At 36.3% G+C, this 16920-nt stretch overlaps 3 non-coding genes and 2 pseudogenes across 3 annotated transcripts; 4 read left to right on the forward strand and 1 right to left on the reverse strand.

Annotated features, from left to right (window-relative positions):
* The first annotated feature begins 1925 nt into the window (after nucleotides 1-1925).
* LOC120209658 lies at nucleotides 1926-2001 on the forward strand. The gene has a single exon (XR_005524425.1). It is a non-coding gene; the product is annotated as a small nucleolar RNA Z267 (small nucleolar RNA).
* Nucleotides 2002-2294: 293 nt separating this feature from the next.
* LOC120209659 lies at nucleotides 2295-2382 on the forward strand. Its single transcript, XR_005524426.1, has one exon. It is a non-coding gene; the product is annotated as a small nucleolar RNA R44/J54/Z268 family (small nucleolar RNA).
* Nucleotides 2383-2468: 86 nt separating this feature from the next.
* Nucleotides 2469-2545, forward strand: LOC120209660. The gene has a single exon (XR_005524427.1). It is a non-coding gene; the product is annotated as a small nucleolar RNA snoR122 (small nucleolar RNA).
* Nucleotides 2546-11026: 8481 nt separating this feature from the next.
* On the reverse strand, nucleotides 11027-13820 carry LOC120209630 (annotated as a pseudogene).
* Nucleotides 13821-14522: 702 nt separating this feature from the next.
* On the forward strand, nucleotides 14523-16178 carry LOC120209593 (annotated as a pseudogene).
* Nucleotides 16179-16920: the final 742 nt, after the last annotated feature.

Here is a 16920-nt window from a genome sequence, read left to right on the forward strand (position 1 = left end):
AAAAGTCGTTAGTCGTTCAACTTTCTCCACTCCAATCTGCTGTCGTCCGCCATTAGATCATCTTGGTTTCGAAGTATGTTGCTTGTCTCACCGTAATGAAACTTCCCACCGTTCAAATTGGTGAACAAAGGCTCCGGTCGCCGGAGAACATCGTTGGTCAAAAGGGAAGGGCTCCCTTTTTTATTTTTCTATCTCGTTTTCTTCCTCTCTTGTGTAGAAACTCCTCCGTGTACTCACTTTTTTTCTCCTCTTTTACAAAGCAATCATTGGTTTATATAGCTAAAATTTTCTTCATTTTTGGTACATAAAATCATAGGAGATTTGGAGATTTCCTTCTCCAATTTGTTTCTGTTTCAAGGGATTCCAAATTTCCTCTTGCCCTTTTTGAGAAGATGATCACTCCGTATGTGCTGTTAATGAACCTTTTTTGTGCAAATTATGTTTCCATGTTTTGTTATTACCTTGTATTGCATGGTCAATGGTGCCATGTTGAGGAGAGATTGTCGATGCATGAAGAAGTATGAGCTTCGGCGAGTGAGCTACACGGTCGGGCTTGTCCACTTGTTCGACGATGCATGGGCTTCAACTTGGACCATTAACTGACTTTTTCTTAGACCTACATTAACAATAGTTATAAGATTAATACATAATAATACTAGTAAATATTAACAATACTAATAATAACTAATAATAATAATGAACTGTTAATAATAATAAAACTAATAATAGGTAATATTAATAAATAATATAATGACATATAGTAAATACTATAATAATAGGATAATAATAAAGTAAGTATAAAATAGACCAAAAGTATAAATAAATTTATATAACTCCGGACGAAAATAGATGTCTACATACCTATTTTATAAATATCAATGATAATTTTTCAGTTTTTTACCTTTCATATATAATTACAAACTACAACGTTTAACTAAATTCAAATTCATACATTTATTTGAAACATTTTTTTCAACAAAAAACATCTTTTCCTCTCAATTTTTACATTATTTTTCTTATTCTCATTCCTTTCGATGAGTCGTTTGTTGTGTCGGCTTGTTAGCTCTTCATTCTTCATTATTCTTCTTCTTCTTCTCATTCTCCTCTTCCCTTTTCAACTTCTTATGTTGATCAAGGATAAACTTTATTGATTCTTTCACCCACTCATTATCTGAAGACGGATTTTAATCCTAATCATCAATATCAAAGTAATCAGACCAAAGATGATCTTTCGAAAATTGCTTGAAATATTCTTCCCACAAGTGCATATTTTGGTTCTCCTATAACTTTATCAACTAAACCAATTCCTATTTATAAGGTGACAAGCTCCAACGGCTACCAATGACTCTTTTTTTCAAATCTAAATGGATATAAATATTTAAACAAAGGAACTCGTCATCTAGAAGTAACGAGTTCCTTTGTATTTCCCCCCCCCCAAAACTATTTTCATAATTATCTTGAAAAATATTATTATTTTAATAGAACTCGTTACTTCGAGATGATGAGTTCGATAAGATATATTAAAATATCGAGGTGAGAGTTTCTTTGCACTGTAAAAATGCCGTAGATTCCAAAATAATTTTTTGTGTGCCCTATTAAGCCAAATAATCTTATTTGGTGCGCTATTGGGCCAAAAACACCTGGGTGTTAAATGAACCCAAATATACGGGCTTGTTTATCTGAGGATGCAATTATATAACCCACTACTCAAACATCCTAGATGTTTCCATTTCCATACCATCTCCCTGTATATAAACAACCAGCGAGCCCTAAATTTCCTTCAATCCGATCTCTCTGCTATAAACCCTACATAGCTAGAGCCTCCAAACCCTCCATGGTAGCTTGAGTTAATCTTATGATTTTTCATTATCTTCTGATTTAAATGCCGGATCTTTTAGTGTATATTTTGCCTCCTTCCTTTTTCCGTTTTGCCTGTGATGGTGTTAAATATTCTTTGAGAGATGTTTTTCTCTTTGAAATAATTCAGATCTGAGGCAAAACGGCTAATTCTTTTGTGTGTTCTATGGACCTTATAATTTGTTCTTGAATCTGCATCTTTGCTTGAGTGTTCGTGTTTAATTAGCTTATGAACATGCATTTGATTACCAAGTGCTTTGCATTTTATATGAATTTGCTTATGAAATCTTAATGTTGATATTGTTTATGCAATGAAAAGGGAATCGCTTTATGTTAAAGATATATGTTATTCTTTGTTACCACTGTCAGCTTCCGAGTCTTGATTTACAATTGATTTTTCTAGTTTCCATCAAAATCTGATTTATTTGTCATAAATTTGTGCAAGTGATGATAAAACAGACAGGGACATCAGAACCCTTTATAGGATGATGAGTTGTCTATCAATGGGAATCTCTCTGATGCACAAAAATGCTTTCTTTTTATCCAGGTCTTTATCAAAATTCCTTTTATGTACGCCAATGATGGTTGCGTTAAGATGTAATACCGTGTTTTGTCTATGATGCATCAAAATGCACGTATTATCAGATCAAATAATGATGATCTGATAATTGTCACTACCTCTGAGACAGACCATGTGCATTTTTTTTATTGATTTCGGTTTAAACTATACAAATTTAAGCATTAGAATGAATCTCCTGTGAGTAGAGCGATATCAAAATACCATCTTTCGGGGCTGAATGGCTCTCTGAGCCCTGATGTTCATTGTCTAGTATTTTCGGTTTTGCCGACCTTGTTTTCATTTTCTGTTGAATATGCTGGATGCTAGCTTTGAAAAGATTTTGGGTGCATATTTGGATATCGTATTTGCATTTAAACTTGTTGTGTACATGTTATCTTTGTTCCAAGTAAATGACATTCTTAATAGGTTCATCTTGATGGCGTAAATTCGTCTACTGGGGTGTACATTTGGAGTAAACATTGTTCCAGCACGTGTATTGGTCAAGTAAACCTTTCTATCAATGGAGATGGAAGAAAATAATATATTCTATAGAGTTATAGAAAACGCTTGTGCCTGATGATTGTTAAGAAGAACGGAGATCCGATGGTGCGTTTTGTTGAACTTGATTTACGTATTGAGCTCCAAAAGGGCATCTCATATGATGATAAGATCTTCCATATCCGATATGAAGGCATATCGAGACATACAAAGTTTCATGGAGCAAAATGGGAAGGTTTTTTTCTTTTTCTTTTCTAGCAAATTAATCTACTATATAGAAGCTGGCAAGCATACATGATTGGATGTTTAAGAAAAAAAAATTAATCTAATTTGTTAGATAACACTGGGATAATACTGGTCTAAATAGTTAGATACATGCGGCGAATATAATTTGTTACTTTTGGGTTAATTATTTGAATACCATTCACCTTTGAGCTTGAACTATGATTTTCAATTTTAACAATATTAACACTAATGTTTATTTAGTTGCAATTATGGCATTCTAACGTTAGGATGTTGATACGACGTTTTAACACACTAATGCTTATATTTAGTTACATTTATGTCACATTGACGGTGATAACTTGAATGATTTCATTAAAATCATGATTTTAATCTAAGTAGGACCTTTGTTGATATTTTAATAATATTTTATTCAATAAAAAAATCTCAATTTGCAACCTAACCCTAAATCACAAAATCATTTGTTTCATTCCCCCTCTGACAGGGTTCAAAACTATGGACATGAAAAATGCAAGCAACCCAACATTTAATACTTGGAAACTTGAAATTTTCAAGCAACCCAACTTGAAATACCTGGAAATTAATAATTTGTGTTGGAACCTGGAAAAAATCTAATCAATATCTCTAATTTTTGTTTTGGAACCTGCAGGAAAATTCAAGCAACCCAAGTTTTCAGAAATGGTTTTTTTCAGGGAAACTTAGTTCATGGTCTTGGACACTCTATATTGTTCGGGAGATTCATGTCGAAATCTTTGTTTCGGGAGTGGTGGTCGGCGGTTTCTCATAACTAATATGTTGAAGAGGCGGAGAGATTTGCGAGGCCTAGTTCAGTGGCTCAAAAGAAAGCATTCTTTGAAGCTCATTAAAGACCCCTACTGCTAGGGAAGTAGTCACCATGCTCGAACAAGCTAAAAATGCTACTGAAACTGAGACCTTTTCCTAAGAAGACAAGCACTCGAGTGCAGAAAGTTTAGTGGCACAAACGAGTTTGAGCTCAAAGGCGAGTTGTATTTGAAGTAGTTTATCCTTACAAAATTAGTATTTGAACTTTACCCTCTCTCTTATCTCACTCATGTACTTTAAATCTTTTTAATTTCTTCACTGAACTTAATAATTGGGTTTTTTTAGTCACTTGACCGTTAAATAGTTAAGGTGTTAAAATGAATTGTTATATAGATGCAAACGACGTCGTTTAGTGAATTTTTTGGTTTTTTTTTAAAACGGCGTTGACTATTTTAACAGAAGATTGATCAAAATAGAAGGGGATTAAGTTTAGTGACCAAAATAATCCATATATTAAATTCGTAAGGCAATTGACACTTTTAAAATTCAATGAGCAAAATAAGATAAAGAGTAAAGTTCAGTGATAAAATTTGTAATTTACCCTTTTTTATTTTCTTAAACAAAAAATAATTATTTTATACTTAATATTGAATAAGGCTCAACAATCGTATTCTTTTATTTTAGTTCAGCCTGAAACTATTGTATATGTATACATTAAGCATATATCATTTGACCCTACTTACATTAGATTATATTCATGTTGAACGTTTCTTTTACAAAGGAATTCTTGAACTTAATATCAAATTAAAATGATCGGCTAAAGGACTGCTCTCAACATGGACCACGTTATCGATGAAAACCAAAGAAACCCTAGAAAAATATGATCGACATCCATGATAACTCCAATGGACGCCCGCCGGAAAGTGTCGCCAACCTGGGTTACCCTCCATCCTGGAACGACCAGGCTCCCCTGTTTCCAGATGAAATAAAACAGACTGCGAAAAGACTAGGACAATCGAAATCTTCGAGGCTCCATCACCCATGCAAACCGAGCCACCGACAAAGAAGATGATGGAAATAAAGGAACAAACATGGGAACCAATATGGAACCAATTAGCAATCCGGTAACAACCCACAAAGCATCGTATACTTTGATGGCGGCCAAGAATCCATATGGGAAGGACATGAAGGCTTGGTCCAAGGCTTCGAAATAGAAGAGTTGTACTGGATGAAGATTGTGTTGTGGATGAATCTGGTGCAATCCCGACAATCACTTTTTTCTGAAAGGGTCCACGACCAATCGATAAAGCATGCAAACGTTATAATAGTACGACTCTTGAGACTTACGATAGCTACAAAACCCTACTTTACAGAATTCCAGCCTCTGGCGGCCCCGAGGAGTTGCAACTCGTCGACCTTGAAACAACAACTATTTGGTTACATTCGAAGACAAAAGAGATTATATGATGTCTTAACCGAAGGGTCGGATGATCTATGAAAATTACCTGACGTTCAACCATGGAGTAAACTTCTCCATAGCGGAAAAGCATCCCTCACATGTCGTTTGTTTGGACTCGCCTGCCGGGTCTACCATACATGTACTACTGTAAAGCTTTCTTAAGGAGAAGTGCAAGGTGGTAAGGCAAGTAAAAAGTGGACTACCACCTTTTTTTTTTGAAATAAGGACTACAACACCCAAGCAGCAAAAGGGGTAAGTTTGCGAGAATAGCGGTAATGGTAGACTTGAATAAACCACTCAAACCATGTATTGACATTGATAATTTTATACAAAAAATTGGATTACGAAGGACTTCAACAAATATGCTACAATTACAGGATTTACGGTCTCACCAAAGATGTATGTGCACTTCCACAGCAGCAATGGAAATAACAACGGAAAAAGACAGACATGAACAACCGGTTACTTCAGAAACAACACTGAGGAATTTTATGGACCCTGGATGATAGTAAACAACCGACGGTGCAAAGCCAATACAAACCACAAGTTGAAAACCAAACAAAGGGTTCAAGATTTGCTGTACTAAGGGAGGAAAACACAGGAAACAACGAGGAAGATGATCATGTGATATCAACAGTAACGGGAAGTTCCCACGATGCACAAAACAGCAATCGCACATAAGGCCCAGTAACAACGAAGTACAACATAGGAAATCCTCAAAGAATGTTGCATACATAGTCTTAAACCTTGAGAAAGAATTGAGAAAGCAGACCCTTTAACCATCAGACCAAGCAAGAATGGCCGTGATCCCAACAATAGAAGGCCAAGTGGCTGAAGCAGCAACCCACAACATCCTAAAAAAAAGTAATCATACAGCAATAGCAATCAAGGAGCCGGCTTTGAACCAAGATCTCAGACCAATAACAAGTTAACCAAAACGAGAGGTTTAAGCATCAGAACACCCGTGGAGACCAAGAAAAAGGGTGTGAGGAGCCCAAAAAACGAATGAACCACAGTCCCTCTACATACCATCCCACCGGACTGGGTCAAGAATTTTTCAAAACAGCTAGATGCGTTCGCAACTAATGGAAGCAGTCTAGAAGTTGTAGATAATCATAACAGGGAATCACGGTAACAATCGGAGCTAATGACAGGAAACAAAATGAGTGACAAACGAACAAATAAAGGAATTGGTCGATGTTGACTTTCGGGATGATACCGAACATAGGTCCAAGCTCCATCTCTAGAAAACCTTTCTAGTTACAACTTTATCATGTCTTTTATATTTTGGAATTGTCAAGGCGCAGCAAGCCCAGCGTTTTCGAAGAATATTCAGATTAATGATAAAAGAGTACCAACCTAGCGTGGTCGCGCTATTTGAAACTCGGTCCCTGGCAATCAGGCAGACAAAAGACTGGGTCAAGAATTTTTCAAACAGCTAGATGCGTTCGCAACTAATGGAAGCAGTCAAGAAGTTGTAGATAATCATAACAGGGAATCACGGTAACAATCGGAGCTAATGACAGGAAACAAAATGAAGTGACAAACGAACAAATAAAGGAATTGGTCGATGTTGACTTTCGGGATGATACCGAACATAGGTCCAAGCTCTAAGTCTCTAGAAACCTTTCTAGTTTACAACTTTATCATGTCTTTTATATTTTGGAATTGTCAAGGCGCAGCAAGCCCAGCGTTTCGAAGAATATTCAGATTAATGATAAAAGAGTACCAACCTAGCGTGGTCGCGCTATTTGAAACTCGAGTCCCTGGCAATCAGGCAGACAAAATTATCTCTACATTCGGTTTTGCCAACTCCTTCCGTATCGAGGCCAACGGTTTCAAAGGAGGCATATGGATCCTATGGCGAGACTCAATTGACCTGGAAATTTTACACATATCAAATCAGTTTATAAATGGCAGGATCCGCGATCAAGCAGCTCAAACATGGGTGCATTTTACAACTGTATATGCGAGCCCCCAAAACATGACAAGGAAGCACTTATGGGTCAAACTAATTAAACTAGATCCGGTTATGATACCCCTGGGTATTAGGAGGCGACTCAACATCATAATATGCCCCGATGAAAAAACGAGAGGCTCATATCACGCGAAAGGAGCAAACAATTTGTCGATTTTATACATAATGCCGGTTTGATTGATATAGGCTTCAGCGGGCCTCCCTTCACACGGTCGCGAGGACAACTGAAACAAAGACTTGACCGGTGTCTCGTGAATCACGTCTGGAACACTAAATACCCTGAAACAACCATAGTGCACTTAGAGCGAATTGGATCTGATCATAGACCTCTTTTTCCTTCATTTGAAGGAAAACACAAGGACAAATCCAATAGACCATTTCGATTTGTAGCGGCATGGCGATCTCACAGTTCCGGAAAATATCCAAAACTTCAAAGAGGAAATCACAAATGGAATTGGGAAGTCTTCGGACACATAGGGAAGAAGAAGAAACAACTTCCCGCTCTACTACGAGGGATTGATAAAGCTTTACAACAGCGGCACTCTGAATTCTGACCAACCTGGAAAGCAACTCCGATCAGAACTATTAACCGTTCTAGAACACGAAGAAAACCTATGGAAACAAAAAGCGTGCACACAATGGGCAGCACATGGCGACAAAACACGAAGTATTACCATGCTTCGACATTGGCTCGTAGACGGACCAACACAATCTCATCTATGGTTTAAATAGCGTTCACGGTCGCGTTTTCAGTTACGTCGTATTTATCGCGGTTGCGGACATAACGGATGCTATCACGGTCACTACGGGTGTCGTGATCGTGAATATTTTTTAAAATTTCACACAATTTATCCTAAAACATATAATTATAATTATAAAGAGTCATTTAATGATTTTAGAATGTTTTCTAAGTAAAATGACATGTATATACATATATATAATTTAGTTTAACCAAATAGAGAACATTACAAACTCGATAATATGATAAGATAAAAATTAGGTTGAAATTAAATGTAATGATAATAAAAATTTATTGAATACGAAAAATGATTGTTGAAATGTTGAATGGAATTTGAATAAATTTAAAGAACATAAAATGATTAAATTAAATTGAATTAAAATAGACGTGTAAATTTTAAATTGCATAAGTTTATATTACTGAAATTAGAAAATAAATTCAAATTAAATAAATATTAAAGTTATATTCTAAACTAAGGATTAAATTATAAATTCTAAAAGTTAGAGGGAGTGAGCTAACAAATTAACATATCCAATAAATTATATTCTAGAACTTATAACAATAAAAAATTTAAAAAAAAAAATAGAATGGGTCAAAACCAAAAAACATAGCAGCAAACTATAGAACTTTCATTCTCTTAAATCTCAATCTCATCTCAGCTCGCAAAGTCTCAACCTCTCACTTTTTTCTTTTGTAAAAAGAAAAGTTCTGGATTTACTTCGACAACACAATTTCTCCTATTTTTGTTTTACCATCTTGCACAACTACAACTTAAAGGGTAGACTCCAGAAGCTATCCAAATCAAACGCTGCTGCTCTTGTAAGCCCCATCACAAACGAAGAAATTCACGCTGCTAAGGCAGCAGGATCGGATGGATTCCAAGCTGTCTTCTTCCACAAAAACAAAAAAAAAAAACTGGGACGTAGTGAGAGAAATCAATTAGTAATTACATCAAGGACATCTTTGAGAGCAAACAAACCCCCGGAGATAAACAGAACCCTCCTTGTACTCTTTCCAAAGGTTGCTGCACTGGACGAATAAACCAACTTAGGCCTATAAGCCTATGCAATACGATCTACAAAACAATCACGAAGATCATTGTAAATCGTTTGAAGCATTTACTCATGGACTAGTTATCACAAAACCAAACTAGTATTGTACCAAGCAGGACATTACCGACAACATAAATCACCCAAGATGTTATTCATACCATGCGCAGGAATGGAGATAAGCTTGGAGAGCTGGTAAAGGAAGAAAGATCGGGAGCTGATCATTGCATGAATGAAGGGATATTGGAGCAAAGTGACCAAAATCAGAAACTGACCAGTAATGAATAGTCATACAGCAATAGCAGTCTTCTCATTTCTGATTTATGATATTTCTCTTTTACCTTAGTTGGCTTCGCTACCGCATGACTCTGTTTTCTTGCTCCAATCATTTTCATTTTCTGTTTTTTGGGAGTTTTAACTCTGTATTCTGTACAGTGTTCATTTCTATTCTTAAAATACGAGGAAAAAGAAGAAAATGATAAGGCAGAGGGCCGGGGATGCTATGGAGATGGGAAAGTAGCTTCTGTTGGTGAAAAGGCATTTGTTTGAAATGATATTGTTTGAAAATATATGGGAAAAGTTCAAGAGCCATGGAACGTTGGCCTTGATGGTTTGAACTTCATTTCAAAATTGCTTATCGCCAACCTATACCTATTGAATGTATTGATTCGCCTCCTTCGTTTGAATGATATATCTAGTGAGTTTAAATGAACATGATTCCTAGGCATGCGGCAAACGTAGACTGACTGTTCCACCATCAGTGCGGTATGTGGTTCAGTTTGTTAAATACTACTCCGAGCTCGTTTCTCTGTCTAATTTTGTTTGGGGTTTATGTTGCAGGCCTATATAAACGAAGGAACAAGTGAGAATACTCCACCAATTCGTGGCTGGTTTTTTTATTGAATTGGTTCAAGTCAGGAAATTGGGTTGGCTGGCTTCATACACCCACTTTGGCTTCTTCAAACAGTTCCCAAGTTTTCAGTAGGAAATGACTTTTGGAGATGCAAGCATCATCTCGTTTTGGCCTTGCTGCTCAAAATACTATCGAATCCTTTATATATATATATAAATTTATGCTTTTGTAGTATCAAAATATTACCAATCTTTCTTAGACATTGTTAAAATGCACACCATGCTGACGCAGCTACTAGAATCTGAGACTTCTAAGGAAATAATACTCCTTTAAACTATTGAGATTGTTTAATACATTCAATTATTCTCTGAATTAAACAATAACACGCATAAACACATTATGATACAAAATATACCACAATACAGAAACCAGGCAGGATATGAGGTGTGAAGTTATCAACTCCATTAGGTGTTAAAAATTACAGAACCAGGCAGGATTAGATCTACGATAATCATTAGAAGGGGCAAATTTAGGGTCTTTGGAAGATTGGTAGACATGAGAAATCTATTTTACTTGGACTCAGGTGTGTTTTATTGTGGGACATGAGTATATACGAAAATCTAGATTTGCATGTGTAGAGGGGATTCTTGGAAGATTATTTCCCCATATCCACGTTTGAGTATGTGCCACACACACACACTGGTGCTTTAGTGAGAAAATCTTGCATGGTTTTGAAAGTTTTTATAAATTTCTTGTGGTCCACTGTTTTTCTAGATTTTGATTACATGTCAATGCATCAATCTGGGAAATGGGTTTGTACGTTTGGCTATTTTCGTTTTCAATATCTTTAACAACTATGTTGATCTCGATCTCGAGCAAGACAGACATGCACCGTATGATATATAGATGATATCTATATCTTATAAAATATTATATAAAAAATTATAATTATATAGCACTTGATAACAAGGCTCAAATTGGTTGAAATCCTTGTCTAAGATCCAACTATTGCATAACCCTAAACCATTGAACGAATTAGCACAAAAATGTTGCAAACTTGAGGGACATTTGATTTAATATAACTTTCTACAACAAAAAACTGAGGAAAACTATGCTTATAACTCACTCTCATTGTCAATAAGCTTAAGACCCCAACTCATGTCTTCACAGTGCCTTACATGAGGAACCACTGCACCTGTGCGATGCCTCTTTTGGCTTTACAATCATAAAAGGGCGGGGCATGGAAACACGGCTCCATCGACATGACTCGACGACAAGGCGGGTCTGGGGCCGTCCGGTTCTCCGGTTTGTACAGTATCCATGGCTTCAATCCTCCAAGGCTTTGAGCAACATAACCAAAAGTTGACCATGAGCTTGTTACAAGGATGTCCGTCAAGCTCAATAAAAACATTTCAGCCCATGCTTTCCGGTTGTGAAACCGCTTCTCCGTTTGCTGATGCTCTTCATGGCTCGGTTGGTAAAATCCGATGATCTCCCCGGTCACGGGTGGATGTTCCCAGTACATGTCCCTTAATCTCTCAAAGTAACCGGCACTTAAAGATGTAAACATGTTCGAATGGACCGGTCCCAGTGTCGAATACCTGATCTGGATGCCTATCCTTTCATCTGCTTTAGCTAAATAAGCTTGATAATATCGGGTTATAAGTCCCCAAACCTGGTTTGTAGGGTGGAAGAGATACCGCCCAAAAGTGAAAACCGTTTCTTTTCTTGGGAAGAGATTACCAAGTTCCTGCTCAAAAGTGGGGATCAAAGAGAGATGGGACAAAGTAGTTATCTGATTTCATGATCAACCACGGCACTTCCCGAAGAGATGTTTGTCTTCATCACAGAAAAAGAGCTTATCTTGATCATCATAATCATGTACCAGATGGAGATACGAAAGATGACGATATAGACCTTCCTGAATTCGCAAAAGTGCTATTCTTTAACATTTTTTCCATAACAATGAGGTGATTTCTGATCGAAGCTGCCAAATTGACTTGTCAGGGGAAAAATCTGGAGGAGAAACCAGGAGACCTCCGGAAACGGTTCACAAAAAGATCAACCATATCGGTTCCAGGGTCGACGAGTAGGACACGATTTGTAAGGATGGCGTAGAAATGCTGAGGCCACAGTCAGTATCCTATTTCCTAACCCGCTAAAGGAAATCCACACCAAATAATTACAATCTGTAGATTCAAGGTGATGTCCGGTCTTGAGCTTTTTCCAAAGTTTTGTTATATGATTCGGTATGGCCCACATCGTTTATGAAGATCTTCGTAACTCCTTAACTTTGAGATTAGATAAGGTGAAGCTTTATGCAGCAATTCTTTGCGGTATAAGACCGACTGATACCTGCTGGCACAGATTTTCATCAAATCTGGCTGCAAGAAGTCCACCCTGCAGTTTATCTTTAGGCACCTCAACAGGAAGGGCATTATCGTCAACTGGACCTCCGACTGAAAAGGGGGAAAATAAAGATCATTCATATCATTTAAGAAAACAGCTATCGAAATTTGAGCAAATAAAAGAAATAGGTGAGAACGAGGAAGGCCACGATTCATATGGAAGCAATTGCAATGCATCTATTCTCAGGCCAAAAGTTAACTAAGAAATCAGTTGGAATTGGGGTAATTTCCACAGTCGATGCAAATTACAAAACAAAGTAGAGGACTTCATATTGAAAGACTGAGAACTATAATCTAGACAATCATTGGGTTGAGAGAATCGAGGTTTGAACCCACAACTCCCATTGTGCACTCAAAATTAAAGCAGCAAAAGAACATAGTGCACTTGCTCAGTATCAAGTTTTGACTCGAACATTGAAATGTGTACTGAAATCTGAAATGTTTCAACCAACAACAAGGCAGATACAACAGATTCATACTTAAAAGAAAAGAACCAATAGATAAACCATGGAAGTAACAAAATGTTCGAGCAAACTACATGATACTTTCGCAATTTGACACGACAATCAGCCCTCTTGTGTGAGACAATCTGATATAGAGGGGAACTTGAGCTTGGTACTTTTCTTGCAATGGAAATACAATGTGCAGGTAAAGTAAATCTACAGGACATAATCCATGTTCAAAACATGAGTTTACATTGGATCTAGGATTAAGCCTTATTACAGTAGAGGCATGGATCCAACAGCTACGATGAGATTAAGCAACTCAATCAAGTAGCTTACCATTTTAGTCATAAACAAGTAAGCTAACAACCTATCCAGAAATAAAAATCCTTACTTCAAGCCGAAGAACTTTTTTTTTTAGTTTATCAATCATAGAAAAGAAAATGGAGTTACCTTTCTGGGGTTTGACTTGTTGCTCCTTGCTGATTCCAAGACAAGAGGAAAAACTAGCATCTTTGGCAGATTCCAAAACCCCATCACTGGGTGGGTCATGGAGCACTACTGTGACCGTGAAAACAACAGAAACAAGCATTAAAGCCACCACGACTAAACCCATAAACCTCACGGAGCCCAACCCGCATTTCCTTTCCTGTTGATCTTTCAAGAACGAGGCTTCTCCGTTGGTTTCCGGGTCATTCTCATCCGGGTTTCTCCTTAACCGCTTCATGTTGTTATCGGCCCCAAAATAATAGTAATGGTAGGCAGCCGCAGAAGAAGAGATTGAAAAGGGAAGGAGGCAGGGGTAGGATCGGATGCGGAGGGTATAGATTAGACTTTAGAGAGATCTTGAGACGAATCGCAATTAATGTGAAGTCTCACTCTCACGTGTGTTTTTCCCACCAAAATCTGTCGGTCACTGACTGGTTTTTTACATGAATTTGCGGCAATGGATCTCTGTCCTCTGCCAGCAACCACAATCGTATCGTCCTATACCTATATGAAATATATCCATGATACGCTGTCGTTTTGTTTCTAAAAGGGTAAAAATGCACCACGTATCACTAGATTATTACTAAATTACAAATGGATCATCGATTTTAAAAAATTATAAAAAAAATATTCAATTAATCAATCGTTATAAATAAGTCATTCTATAGTTAAATATGTAATGTATATTGATTTTTAGTTATAATTGAGTGATCTGATTGTTATAATCAATAAATAAAAAGACTTGATTTTAATTAAAAAATAATGTCTGTTTTAATTTTAGTGATGGGATATCATGTTGTAAAAGTTAAATAATTGGTATATATATAATTAAAATATAATATATATAATTTAATTATTTATTTAAAGTCTTACTGATAGTTAAATAAATATGATACATTTTACCCAAGATTATAATGCTACAAGAAAAAATTAACAATATGATAGTAAGAAACAAGCAAAATATGGGATGTATTAATATGAAATATTAAAAAACATGGGATGTGTTAATGAACTTTTTAAAAGGTTTACCGACGATCTAGAATGCATCGATAGGTTTACAGGGACAGTGCATGCTTAGGCTGCTTTTCTCTTGTTTTAACTCCACGACATTTTTAACTCAGTTTGGAGCTTGCTTCTGAAGTTTTGACTTTTTGTGATTTTCTAGGTAAAGGCAGTAGAAGTGGCAGGCTGCAATTGGATCCATGTTGATGTCATGGATGGCCGATTTGTTCCAAACATTACAATTGGACCTCTCGTGGTTGATGCTTTACGACCTGTAATGGATCTTCTGCTGGATGTACATTTGGTATGCTTCTCTATTTTGCAGACCTTATCATTAAGCAGCCAGTATTATTTATTTGCTAATCTCATATAGATGCGCTGCAGATGATTGTGGAACCCGAGCAACGAGTTCCAGATTTTATCAAGGCTGAAGCAGACATAGTTAGTGTTCATTGTGAACAATCTTCAACAATCCATTTGCATCGTACACTTAATCAGGTTAGATTTTTCTTTATCTGAGCCTTTCTCCTCTATATTCGAAGATAAAAATGAGGTAACAGCAGCTTATCACACCTTACTATTGATTAACCCATATTAAGTTTATATACAAGATTTGAATGAATTCTATCAAATATTATATTCAAATCAAGTAAAGCCCAAACTCGGTTGCATTCATAAAAATAAGGTCAGATAGACTAGAAAAGTAAGCCTTGTTTTCTAATGCACGGTTTCATGTGGATGTTGTCATCGAATTTATTTTAGAATCACTACATGGATGTATGCTTTAGGTTGAAAACCAGCATCGAATAAATTTTTGCGCAACCAATCTTTTATGATGTATCTGCACTTTATGCCGCATCATATGCTGATACAGAAATGTTTGGAATTCTTAGGAACCTGTATGATCCCGTAGAATTCATCCTATCAAGCTAGTTCATGTTTTGAAAGTATGTCTTAGCTATTCATCCCGTAGAATTATGCATTGATGCTTGATCAGGATGTTTGCAATGGCTGCACAATTTCTGTTCTGTTTTCGCACCCTATTTTCGGTGTTACAGCCTTTTCAGTATTAAGTTTTCCACCCCCACTCATACCTTAAATTTTTCTTGTTGTATAGATAAAAGATCTGAGTGCCAAAGCTGGAGTTGTCCTAAACCCTGCAACCCCACTTAGTCCAATAGAATATGTAATTGATGGTGAGTTTTTTGTTTTACATTTTATCTTTCTATTTCCTTCTTCAAATTCTTTTCATTTTGTCCAAGGAAGATTCCTACATGGCTTATTTCCTACTAGAGCCAAATGTCGAATCTAAACCGGGCATTGCCTATGGCAACTTGGAGTAAAAGATATAGGATTTATTTAATACACTCGACATCTGAACACTGCCAGTAATAATATCTGAATTTAATCTACTCATAGTGTCGACTTCAAGGCCTGCTCTTCTTACAACACCTCGACAATCAACTATTATGCAGATCCGTCATTGCATTGTTCTAACATCTAAAGATTTTAGGAGTTCATTGGCTAAATAGAAGGAAATTTACATGATAACCTCTCATTTGCTTTGGACAGTGGTTGATCTTGTCTTGATTATGTTGGTCAACCCTGGTTCGGTGGGCAGAGCTTTATCGAGTGTCAAAGTCAGAAAATCTCGGACTTGAGAAGAATGTGTGCAGAGATGGCATAAATAGCTCCCATCTCTGTAGGTATCATCTAATGTTTTTATGAACAATTTAACAGCTATTAGAGGAATCAAAACCAGCAAAAGAGCGAAGCAGTGGCTGTGTGGTTTATGATCTGCTTGGCTCCAACGTGTGACATCTGTATCTGCATTTCCCTAAAACTTGATAGAAATTTGCTTGATTAGCATTAACAAGTGTTAAAGCGTGCCTAGAACATATTTTACTCGGATACAAGTTCAATACCGGTGTATTCAACTTTGTTAACTATTTAACTTGTGAAAATAAAAATAGTTCGATCTGTTCGTTCTTTTGAACAATTATGCAGATCGACGAGCACATACATCAAGTCCCCAACTTTCCAGGGCCTACAAATGAATGGTCATGATCATGACTATCAGACATTCTAAGTATACTCTAACAAAAGGAATATTATCTTTTCTCTCCTATCTCTTACTCTAAAACTCACTTCTCTGATACTTGAAAAATAGATATCTGAGACTCGAAAATGAAGATAACAAATATAAGCTCTCCGTTGATTGAATTACATTTAAAAGATATGAGTTACACTAAAAATTAACTATTTTTAACGTGTTATGTTATTAAATTAATAAAAACTAATGATTCAAAGATAAAAATATAATACATAGATGATAAAAGTGGTTGAAATGTAACTTTATTAAATTAGGTATCGAAAGCCAAACAAATTTGAAACAAAGATGACCAAGTATTATTATTATTAAATGATTAAATAAGTAAAGATCTGAAGGGAGACGTGGTCTTTTCTCTTTCTCCCTTCGCTTTTTCTTTTCTCCTCCACTTGTCCCCCCAATCTGTCTATCACTCCTATTACGAAGTATAGAGTGGGCATGATATGAGTT

The sequence above is a fragment of the Hibiscus syriacus genome, unplaced genomic scaffold (genome assembly GCF_006381635.1).
Source record: "Hibiscus syriacus cultivar Baekdansim isolate YM2019G1 unplaced genomic scaffold, ASM638163v2 tig00019423_pilon, whole genome shotgun sequence".
Lineage (NCBI taxonomy): Eukaryota > Viridiplantae > Streptophyta > Magnoliopsida > Malvales > Malvaceae > Hibiscus > Hibiscus syriacus.